The sequence below is a fragment of the Panicum hallii genome, chromosome 2 (genome assembly GCF_002211085.1).
Source record: "Panicum hallii strain FIL2 chromosome 2, PHallii_v3.1, whole genome shotgun sequence".
NCBI lineage: Eukaryota > Viridiplantae > Streptophyta > Magnoliopsida > Poales > Poaceae > Panicum > Panicum hallii.
This window is the reverse complement of record NC_038043.1, coordinates 3,417,374-3,429,604: the sequence shown is the minus strand read 5'-3', so window position 1 is coordinate 3,429,604 and position 12,231 is coordinate 3,417,374. Positions and strand designations below refer to the sequence as shown.

General features: G+C 53.5%; 1 pseudogene; it reads right to left on the bottom strand.

Moving 5' to 3' along the window:
- Positions 1-12,231, bottom strand: part of LOC112880145 — a 34,824-nt pseudogene that overhangs the window by 7,889 nt on the left and 14,704 nt on the right.

Genomic DNA, 12,231 nt, shown 5'->3' with positions numbered 1-12,231 from the left:
GGGTCACCACCCACTTTGTAAACCACATAAGCCGGAGAACCATGTGACTCCGCAGCCGCGAGCGCATAAGGCAATGGTGGCCTAGTTTGGAATGGCAATTCCCCTTTGTGACTCCCCAAGGTAGGCCCAGTTGGAGAGTGCTGGTGCTTCATAATTTCCTGGACCACACGCAAAGCCACACGCTCGAAAGCGTTAACCAAGCTCTCAGAATGTCGGTGCAACGAATGAGCCACCACATAATTTACTTCCTGCCGCAGAGCTCTGGTACGGTCTTCAGATGGGACAGACAGATCTACTCCGTCAAGAGCACCTTCGGGTGAAAACCCCTTCTACCTGACACCGTGGTTGCGAGTCCTTTCAAAAGAGCCGATGAGATCGGCTTCAAATTGAGTCTTGATTTCATCATATCTCTGCTTATGTTCAGCAGAGAGCTCCTCATAGGTGATCGGATCGTCCCTTGCCATCCCGTTAACTGCAATTGACGAAGTCGAAGAAGATGATGAAGTCGATGAAGATGATGGCGATGATGATGATGAAGATGGTCCCACTGGGCGTGCCAGAATGTGTTGTCGGTCAAAACCCGTCGGCGAGCAGTGACAGGCAACACGAGGAGCCGGGAGGCTTCCGGGACTGCTGGTGGGCCTCGGTCCCTCGGTCAACGGCCCAATAATCCGGCACACGCCCTGGCCTGGAATCGCTAGGTTTGCCACCTGACCCTGCACCTGATCAGGAAGGTGTAATGTATTAAATTCCTGTATGCACAAACACGTGTAAAGGTTAGTCCGAGCCGTGATCGGCTCATCACCTCCTCCCCGGTATCGGCTGTGAAGAGCCGATTGCATCAATACCGGATCGGATCTTTGGAACAGGCAATATATATATATATATATATATATATATATATATATACATATACTTGAAAACAAAATAAATCTTGCTTCATAAATATCAATCTAATCCAACCTACGATAACTAAGCCCTCACTGCATGATCGGAACGTCCTACACGTGATTGAGCCTAACAAATACCCAAAAGTATCGGAACAATCAACCTAAACAGAGATCCAAAAACCAGCCGAAGAGCCGATTCCTGAAGCAATCTCTTTTCGAGCCGCGATTCGATACTAATCATACTACCGGAACCTTCAACTCGTTTGCAAGGCCTAATCATGCACATATTGAGCTAAATCTCTAATAAATAGAAACTAGTCATAACAGATTGGATCTACTGATAAGGATAAAGCAAGATGTGACCATCGCGTCCAGGATCGGACGCGATGACCACCAAACACTCATGAGCAACAGACAAAACATGATCGGAGTACGAAGAAAATAATGTTACTCTATGCGTGTTAAGATAACCAGCGCTACTCGCCATCTACAAGGCCTCAGAACGAGTAACACATAAAACGAACGGGTAAGGGTGATGCTGCCCCGATCACACAGAACGTGATCGGGGCCGCATGGGACATACCCGAGAAAACCCTAGAACAGGGGAGACGATGCGCCGAGAGTTGTTGATGAATGATTCTGTCTCTTGTTTATTCATGGTACATATTTATAGTTCGTAGACTTGTCTTTCTTAACCAACCCTAACCAAACACGACACGACTCTTAACTGCCTATATCTATATTTACACGGCCTTTCTGGCCCCAATCATCCGCACAATGTCCAATTCGCAAGCCCATTATAGTTATCTTCTAAGCCCATCTTGCTCCATGGCCCACTTCCGGCCCATTCATATTATGGCGATAACAGTGGTAAAAGGATCTGAATATGATTGACAATGCAAAACCCACGCCAACGCCCAAGCCAACAAAGAGGAAGAAAATGATGGCATCAAGTCTATCCTGCCACAAAGTATTGGGTTCTGGAACCGATGTGCTTCGGGTGGTTGAATCTGGACCTGGATTGTCACATTGCTTGTAAAGCTGAATTCCACATAGGCCAGCATTGCCTTCAAACGAGCTGGTGGGAAATGTCAAGAATTGGTTCCCCTGTGGTAATCTTCCTATCAAGTTGTTGTACGAAAGGTTCAACCCGGAAAGAGAAGTTAGAGAGGTAAACTCCTGTGGAATTTCTCCGGAGAGAGAGTTGTCAGACCCGGGGACACCGGGCTGGGCACGTTACGTAGTTTAAGAGATTAAGCCCGTCTTATCTCTTATTTATTTTGTTTTGTTTATCTCTTGTTTATCTCGTTTAAATAGGAGATAGAGCTAACCAACACGGAGAAGATCTACTCGAGATATGTCTGGTATGATCCCTCGACGGAGGTTGGTTAGCACCTTTGTAACTCTGACCTCTCGATATATAAGGGAGGTCAGGGACCCCCCTCAAAATAGAAGATCATTAGGTCATTCTACACCAAAGGCAATACAAACCATACAGGACGTAGGGTGTTACGCTCCGTGCGGCCCGAACCTGTCTAAATCTTGTGTTCCTTGCACCTTCGAGTTCCTGATCTCGGCGTCTCTTCACCCAAAACTTACCACCGTGGGTATATCCCTCGGTGGGCAGCCGGTTAAACACCGACAGCTGGCGCGCCAGGTAGGGGAGCGCGTCGAAGATCCACCGGCGAGCTCGATGGCATCTTTCAAATTCATCAGGTCTGTTCCCTCCCAGGGTACGACATTCGTCTTTGTTTCATGGGTCTGCATCGCAGATGGTGTGGGCAATTTTCGGTGATTCCTCGTCGACATGAAGCCGAAGACCTCCGTTGCGGATTTCCGCAGCGACCTCGATAAGTTCGTCGACGAGCTCGACAACTTGCCGCTTCATGCTTCCGCAGCACAGATCGAGATGGAGTCCGCTCCAGTCTCGACTTCTTCTGATGTTGCGACAACTTCCTCTGGTTTGGACTCATTTCAATCTGGGGATCTGCATGACCGATCTCAACTCGGCTCATGCGAATCGGCCACTGACCTTCAGGAGGCCAACGCCTCTGGGTCCCTCTCCATGTTAGAGAAGGACCTAGACTTGCTGCCCCGGGACGGAAAACCTGAAGCCACCGCGTGTCGGGGGGCTTCGGGTTGTTCTGATATCGGTGATCTGGTGGTCACCTCCTTGCCAGAAGGGCGCGCTGTGCATTGGAGGGGCATGATGCTCTCCAATCTACTCGAGGCAGAGGGTCGGCTTGTGGCTCACCTCGAGCCCTTGCCCTTTCAAGAAGGCAGGCCATTGGCCACCGCGGCGGAGGGGTCGACTGAACTAGTCGACGTAAGCTCTCATGAGCTTTCCTCCCGCCAGGTGCTGATGGCCGAAGAAGGCGAAGACGGTGGGGATCTTCCCATCGTCAACTTTGAAGCGATCTCCGAAGATGAGATCACGGCCGACGCCGGTAATGAGAACGATGCCGATCGTGAGGCACGGAGGGCCAGGAACAGGGCCCGCGCAATCCGGCGGAGGAAGGCCAACGAGCGAAGGCGATCTATGCATCGTGAGCTCGATCCTAAATTTGCCGCCGTAAGCGAGCGGGGTTTCAGGACTCCGGTGGCTAATATCGCCAGGGTAACGGCCATCCTCGAGCGCAGCCATGATCCGAAAGTGCGTCAGGCGCTCCTTTTCGCACAAAGGGTCTGGATCCAGTTGGATCAGCACAACCCGGCGTCCACCATCAGGGAGGAGCGCGTGGGTGAGAGCCGGAGCCAGGCTCACAGCCGAACGGCTGGCAGCCGTCCTCGACACCAGCTCAGCAACGACAATGCTCGCGGGAGCCAGACCCCTGGCGGGAGGCAGCAGCCACCGCAAGGGGGTCAACCACGACAAGCCAATCATCGACTTCCTCCAGAGGATCTGCGCCAGCACATCAATGAAGGCCGCGATGCGCGGACTGTGATTTCTTCCAGGCGCAAGACCCGCGAAGAGGTCGAAAATGAAGGTACTGACTGTAGCGATCGGTTTCCTGCTTTCTCTGCACGTTTCAGCAGCTACAAGTACCCAGAGGGTTTCAAACCCATCAGCATCACCAAGTACGACGGCAAGCAGGCTCCTCAACAATGGCTCCGTTGTTACTCCACGGCTATCGAGGTAGCAGGGGGCTCAAACATTACCAAAGTCGTCTACTTCCTGATGGCTTTGGATCCTGCGCCGCTCACTTGGCTGGAGAGCCTCGGCAGCAACTCCGTCGACTCCTAGGAATGACTTAAGAAGGTCTTCATCGACAATTTCCAGGGAGCGATTGCTCGTACGGGTACTCGACATGATCTTGCCCAGTGCAAGCAAGAACGCAATGAGCTCCTGCGGTCCTACACGCGTCGCTTCTTCGACGTCCGCGCCACCATCGCGAACATCTCGGAGGACGACATCATCGACTGCTTCTACAACGGTATCACCGACCCGGGCATCTACAGGGACTTCGGGCGGAACAGGCCAAAGGCTGTTGCGGGCCTTCGTGATATGATGCACGATTGGTCCGAACAGGGGGAGAAGATGCGGGAGCGGTTCCCGCGGCGTCAAGATAGCAATCTGCGGCGTCCAAACGACAACTGCAACGACAAAAGCCAGCGGGACTTTTCGGGTCCACCCCGGAAACGAAAGCCAGATGATGTCATCGCGGCTATCGATCGTCCTTCGCGGGGCAAGAAGTCGACAACACAGGAGGAGTTTGAGAAGCTCCTGCAGAAGAAGTGCCCATGGCATCCGGGCGCCAGCCACGCTGCCATTGATTGCTACCACCTCCGGAGGACGTTCAGCAACACCGGCGGTGGAAAGAAAAATAAGAAGCCTGCTGATAAAGAACCCGAGGATGACGACCATGACGACCAGGGGCGCAACCCGAAGTTTCAGGACGCTTCGAAGGTTGTCAACGTCATCTTCGGGGGGGACGAGGATTTTGGTTCCAGGAGGGACCAGAAGCTGCTTCTTCGGGAGATCTTGTCCATTGAGCCAGCGGTACCATGACCTCTCCGTTGGTCGGAGGTCCCCATCTCGTTCTCCCGTGACGACCAGTGGACAAGCTTTTCTGAGCCCGGTAATTTCCCCCTGGTCCTGGATCCTGTGGTGGCGGAGGTCAAGCTCACCAAGGTCCTCATCGACGGCGGGAGCGGGCTCAATCTCATCTTCGTCAGCACTTTGAAGAAAATGGGTCTGGATTTTAAGGACATGCTGGCTCCCAGCAAGTCCCCCTTTTACGGCATTGTCCCAGGTAACGCGGCGCACCCACTTGGCACGGTGGTCCTCCTAGCCACCTTCGGCACGAGGGAGAATTATTGTACTGAGTTCATCAAATTCGAAGTGGCTACTTTTGAATCTTCTTACCATGCAATTTTGGGTCGTCCAGCACTTGCCATGTTCATGGCAGTGCCGCATTATGTCTATCTACTTCTTAAGATGCCAGGACTCGGTGGAGTACTCACCCTCCGTGGCGACCTGAAGAAGTCTTACGACTGCAATCAGGAGGCGATCCAATATGCTCCGACTACTCGCGTGCCAGATGCTTCGGGAGAAGTACTCGCGGCCGCGCAGCAGCTTTCCCAGTCCAGGCTGGAGATCCCCTCCAAGAAGGCCAGCAAGTCGAGCATCCAGTCGATTGATGGCGTGGCCCTCAAGACGATCCAGCTCCAGGAGGGAGATTCATCTAAGACCGCTGTCATCGGCGCGGGCTTAGGTGACAAATAGGAACTCGCGCTCGTCGGCTTCCTTCGGGCTAACCGAGACATATTCGCATGGAAACCTGTGGATATGCCAGGGGTGCCCAGGGAGTTGATCGAGCATGCTTTGAATGTAGACCCGAAGGCCATGCCTAAAAAGCAGCGCCTGCGGAGGTTTGCCCACGATAAGCGTGATGCCATTAAACGGGAGATCGCTAAACTTCTCACGGCTGGATTCATTAAAGAGGTAATCCATCCAGAGTGGGTAGCGAATCCCGTTCTTGTAAGGAAAAAGAATAATGAATGGAGAATGTGTGTCGACTACACCGATCTCAACAAGCACTGCCCAAAGGATCATTTTGGGCTGCCGCGCATCGACCAAGTTGTCGACTCGACGGCCGGTTGTGTCCTTCTTTGTTTTCTTGACTGTTACTCAGGGTATCATCAGATCACGCTCAAGGAGGAGGACCAAATCAAGACAGCGTTTATCACCCCGTACGGGACATATGCTTACAAAATCATGTCCTTCGGGTTGAAAAACGCCGGAGCAACGTACCAGCGTGCGATCCAGATGTGTTTCGCGGATCAGCTGCACCGGAACGTTGAGGCCTATGTGGATGATGTGGTCATCAAGACCAAGGTTTCCGATAACTTGATCACAGATTTGGAAGAAACATTTAGCAGTCTGCGCAGATATCGATGGAAGCTCAATCCCACCAAATGCGTTTTTGGGGTACCTTTAGGGAAATTGCTCGGGTTCATCGTCAGCAACCGGGGCATCGAAGCCAACCCTGTAAAGATCATGGCCATCACTGATATGGAGGCCCCGGCCACAATCAAGGATGTGCAGAAGTTGACAGGTTGTATGGCGGCACTGTACAGGTTCATCTCCCGACTCGGGGAGAGAGGACTACCTTTCTTCAAGCTCCTAAAACGCCAAGACAAGTTCCAATGGACAGAGGAGGCCGAGCGGGCTCTACAAGACTTGAAAACTCACCTTCAGTCACCTCCGAGTCAAAGGTACGGTATCCAGCTGTTCAAAAGCTTTTATATGCAATTTTAATCACTTCAAGGAAACTGCGCCATTACTTCGACGAGTACAAGATCACTGTGATTACGGACTTCCCGCTGGTGGATATTCTCCATAATCAAGATGACACGGGACGCATATCCAAGTGGGCAGTGGAACTGGGGGCTTTGTCAATCGACTTCAAGAAGCCACGCACTGCAATCAAGTCACAGGCTCTAGTCGACACACATTTTGATGGGTCCCTCAAGCTCGACGGCGGCGGCGCTGGTGTTTTGCTTATCTCCCCACGAGGCGAACAACTGAAGTATGTCCTTCAGATCCTATGGAAGGTATCCAATAATGAAGCCGAGTATGAAGCCTTGCTTCACGGGCTTCGTTTGGCGATATCACTAGGGATCAAATGACTACTTGTATATGGCGACTCTCTTCTTGTCGTTCAGCAGGTCAACAAGGAATAGGACTGCAACAAGGAGACAATGGATGCCTATGTACAGGAAGTGCGCAAGCTAGAAAGCAAATTTTCTGGCTTGGAGGTTCACCATGTGCTACGGGAGCACAATGTTGGTGCGGATATCCTATCCAAATTAGGGTCAACACGCGCTCAGGTCCCGCCGGGAGTTTTCGTCCAAGAGCTCGAGCAGCCATCCATCAAGCCTACCCCGCAGGTAACCATCGATTCGGGTTCCCAACAACCCGATCGAGAGGTTATGGTGCTGGGGGAAGACTGGCGAGCGGCTTTTATCGACTTCATTCAAGACCAACGGCTACCAGCGGGAATTGACGCCAAGAGCGCAGAAGCGGCGCGCGTCTTGCAAAGAAGCAAGGGCTTCGTCCTGGTCAACGGCAAGCTCTATCGGCGTGGCGCTCGGTCAGGAGTTCTCATGAAGTGCGTCACAAAGGAAGATGGTTACAACATACTGCGGGAGATCCACGAGGGCGTCTGCGGCAACCATGCGGCTTCAAGAACGCTGGTGGGAAAAGCATACAGGGCCGGTTTCTGGTGGCCCACCGCAGTGACCGATGCGGAGGATCTCGTGCGCAGGTGCCAAAATTGTCAATTCTTCGGCAAACAGACGCATGTTCCAGCTCACAGCCTCATCACTATACCGCCATCTTGGCCCTTTGCTTGTTGGAGTCTCGATATGATCGGGCCCTTTACGACGGCGCCAGGCGGTTTTACCCATGTTCTGGTGGCTATCGACAAGTTTACTAAGTGGATCGAGTACAAGCCAATAGCCAAGCTCACGCCAGATCGGGTTGTCGACTTCATCTCAAATATTTTGCACCGTTTCGGCTTCCCCAACACCATCATCACAGACCTGGGGTCAAATTTCACGGCCAACCAGTTCTGGGAGTTTTGCGAGAATGCTTGCATCGAAGTTAAGTATGTCTCAGTCGCACATCCACGGGCCAATGGACAAATCGAACGGGCGAACGGCTTGATAATCGACGGTCTCAAGAAGAGACTATATGATGAAAACAGCAAGAAGGGAGGCAAATGGGTACATGAGCTACCGCATGTCGTCTGGGGGCTTCGGACTCAGCCGTCCAAAGCCACAGGTCAAACGCCTTTCTTCCTGGTATATGGATCTGAAGCCATTCTACCAGCCGATATCATGTGGAAATCCCCAAGGGTTGAAATGTACAATGAAGGCGAGGCGGACGAGGCGCGGCAGTTAGAGCTCGATTCTGTGGAAGAAGCTCGTTGCACCGCTCTTGTCCAGTCAACTCGGTACCTGCAGGGGATCCGGCGATATCATGATCGCAACGTCAGGGAGCGGTCATTCAATGTTGGCGAATTGGTCTTGCGTCGTATTCAGGACGAATCTGGCCTACACAAGCTGAACTCAAGGTGGGAGGGCCCGTTCGTCGTCAAGCAGGTTACCAGGCCAGGGTCTTATCGACTACAATTCCCTGAGGGTCAGGATGTCCCGAACTCCTGGAACGTCCAGAACCTGCGCAAGTTTTACCCTTAAGTCAAGGCCCGGTGACTGCTGAATCCCCGGGGGCTCGGGAGATCTCTTTTCCCGAATCAACTTGGAGGCTATGAGCCGCATGACTCGGGTTATACATTCCTTCTTACTTGCACGACGACCATGGTCACGTGAAAACACTTATGTACAAATCGACTTCTCGTCGTGAACGATGCGGGGGCTACGGCCACGTTCATCCCCTTTCGACTTCAGTTCCTGATGGAACCCTCGGCTCCGTCTAACTCCACTACATATCGAGTTCCGCCGCAACCTTGGATGGTTGCACGCGACAGCAGTTGCATTTTTTCCAACCCAGTCGATCCGCTCGACTAGCTTAACAGCAGTACGCCGTAAAGGCTCGCATAACGAGCTACCTCGACTACATCCTGAGTGGCTGCACTCAGAACAGTCTTGTTTCTGCCAAAAAGAATGGCAAACTCGCGGCACCGCCCGCACCTGCCCCTAGCAAGCTTGATCCGTCCGTCCGGGTCCTGCCTAGCTTACGGGGCACGCTCACAGAAGGAGCACTCTTCGACTACACTCCGAGTCGTCGCACTCGGGGTAGTCCCTTTTTTGCCTTATGCACGGCAACCCAGCGACGATGCTCGCGTTCTTTCCTAACAAGTCTAGACCCGCTCGATCGAGTTGTGGCTAATCTGTTAGACAAGTACTAGCCACCCTTCGGGTCGTTGCACCCAGGGAAGCATCTACTACTTGAGCCTTGTAAGCCTGGATCCCAATTCAGCTAAGGAACGCAAACAAGTAGAGATATCGAGTGAAGTATTTACATAAGAGAATGATTACTTGTTCCTCATACCCTAATCCTGCAGTACACTGTGTACAATTTGTTCTGCTACAGGTTGGGCCTCTTGCAAGTACTCTTCGAATTGCTCATCCGTGCAGTCCGCCGCCATCCCTTGTGCGAAAATGCCCAGCTGCGCGTTTGGCATGAAGGACTTTACATATGCGAGGGCATTACTCACGCATGCGATTGGAGCCTCAGATAAGAATTTGAGCAATTTCTTCGGGGCTTCGCGAAGTCACTCCAGCAGGGGCCGCGGGCCCGCTTCGCCTTCTTCTGGGGGATCCACCATGTCCACCAGCTCCTGGGCGGCGCCCCGGAGGTCCTCCAGCTCCTTGCACAGCTGCTCGTCCTTCTCGCCCAGCGTTTTGACTTGCTGAAGGCAGTCGACGAACTGACTCAGTATCGCCAATCACCTTCTGCAGCCTTTCGACATCATCTGTACAACGATACAGCATATTCTTTATGTCAGTAAGCAGCTCCTCTTTGTGTTTCGTTATTTTCCTAAGCTCTGTGGTAAGGGTACTTCAGCATCTAAGGGGAGTTACTAAGGAAAAGTACTCGAGGGAAGCGAGGGCCTACCTTGGTGTGCCTTCTTCTCTGCTTTGAGCTGCTCCTGGTACTCTGCTTGTTGCTTCTTGAGCTGTTGTTGAAGCTCGGAGTTTGCCTTCTCGAGGTTCTTCAGGTCATTCTTGAGCAGCCAGGTCTCTTGAGTTCTTTCTTGCCTCAGGATGTCCAGCTCTCGCTGCAGATAGCATCTCTTTGTAATTTCCTCGGAGACGCGCTTGTCCAGGGCAGCCAGCTCTTGAGCATCACTCACAACCGCGTGGAGTTTTTCTGACTTCTTCTGGGACTTGGTGATTACATGCTGCGCAAAAGGCGGAGATTGAGTCGCAAACAACTCAACAATGGGCACAGGTGGAACATTACCCAAGTATTACCATGGAAAAATCGTATAATTCCTTGAAGGTGCTCTTGAAGGTCTTCAGATTTTCGGCCGTCAGCAGGAGGTCGTCCACCAGGTCGGTGGTGATGACATTCTGGTACCCCTCCCCGGCCCTCAACACTTCGCGGGGGTTTCCCGAGGACCCGGCTGTATCTCCGGGCAGCGGCCGCTGGACACCTGCAAGTATACAACGCAGTCAACACATTGCGCCCAGATCTCGGTAGCTAGCCGTGGGCGGACAAGCGCTTACCTGTGCCATCAGTAGGAGCGGCATCGGGTGCCTCGACTTGTTCTCCGCCACCAGCTTCGGCTTCGTCTTGCCGGAGCTCGGGAGGCGACAAGTCGGGGAGCGTCGCAGCTGCTTCAGGGGCCAGCTCCGTGGGCGCTGGTTCTCCAGGCGCCGACGGCTCGGAGGCTGCGACGGATGGGGCCGGCTCCTCACCGGAGGGATCAGCCCGGGTTGCTGGCTCTGGGGCCACAGTAGCCGCGCCTGGGTCCATCTGGAGCTGCACCGCGCTCGCAGCCCTAATGACACCGAAGACATTGTTATCCAAGTGGGCAAGAGCAAGATCTTCAAGCGACAGGAGGAAAACTCACAATGTCGACTTCTTTTTGGCGGCCTTCTTCACCCGCCAGGCCCGTCGAGGAACACCTGGTGCTGGCGGCGAGGCTTGGTCGGCTGATGGAGGGGCCCCCACCACGGCAATAGTCACTGCAGTGACGGCTGATGGCCCTGTTTCCATCCTTTCGGGCTCGGTCCCGGGTAGTAGAACAGGGAGACTACAAGTGGATACTGTCAGTATTCAGCACCATCGATACTTAGCGGCTCGCCAAATCAGCAACTCAGTACCTGGAGGACTCGACTTCTTGCGCCTTGCGTTTGCGCACTTGTCGTTGGCCCTTCGGCACCGATGGTAGAGCGCCGGCCAACTCCATGCTCTGGTCGGAGGAGTTGTCCCGGCACGGTTCTCCTTCGGCTCCTCCGCCCGCCTGCGAGTCCACGCATTCAGTGGACTCGCTGTTGCCTCGGGCTGCAGCAAGGCGAGCCTTCTTGGCTGCAGTGGCAGCAGAAGGGCGCGGTTCTCCTTCGGTTTCTCCTCCCGCCTGCGAGTCCACGCAATCGGCGGACTCGCTGCTGCCTTGAGCTGCATCAAGGCGAGCCTTCTTGGCTGCAGTAGCAGCAGAAGGGAGGAGATGATATGCTCTGGGGAGATCAGGTTGCGGCGGGTAGCTGCAGTACAGCTCCGTATGTCCCTGCAGACAGTTCTTCAGTTAAGCAATGGTGCAATAGCAGGTTTCTTTAGCGAAAAGAAGTCGAATACTTACCGGCTTGGGCGGATTTTGTGCGGAGAACAATGTGGGCACGAACGGCACGGCGTCCACGTCTAGCAGCACCCGCTGAACTCGCTGGAGCGCGACTTCATCTGGCACCTCCTCTGTGCACATGCGAGAAGGGTCAGCGGGGCCGGTGTACTCGAAGCCCAGGCAACAGCGCTGTTGGATGGGTTGGACGCGGCGATTGTAAAATGAGAACATGACGGAGGCGCCGGTCACTCCCTTCTTCTTCTGTGCCTCGATGGCCTCCAGCAGCTCTCTGACTTGAATCATCTCCATGCCGGTGGGTTCAAGGTTCCATTCCCCCCTCACCACAGGTGGTCTGCTCGACTTCGTCGGAAGTTGGGGAGCATGGTTTTCAATGTAAAACCACTGGCTTTTCCACCCAGGAAGGTTCGAGGGGAATTTGTAGGAAAGGTATTTTTCGCCGGCCTGCTGTCGCAGTTGGATGCCGGTGCCCCCTACTACAGCAAGTTTCTTCGTGGTAGGCTGGGGCTTGACGCGGAAAAGGAAGAGGAATAGATCCCAGTGGGGTTCGATTCCGAGAAATGCTTCGC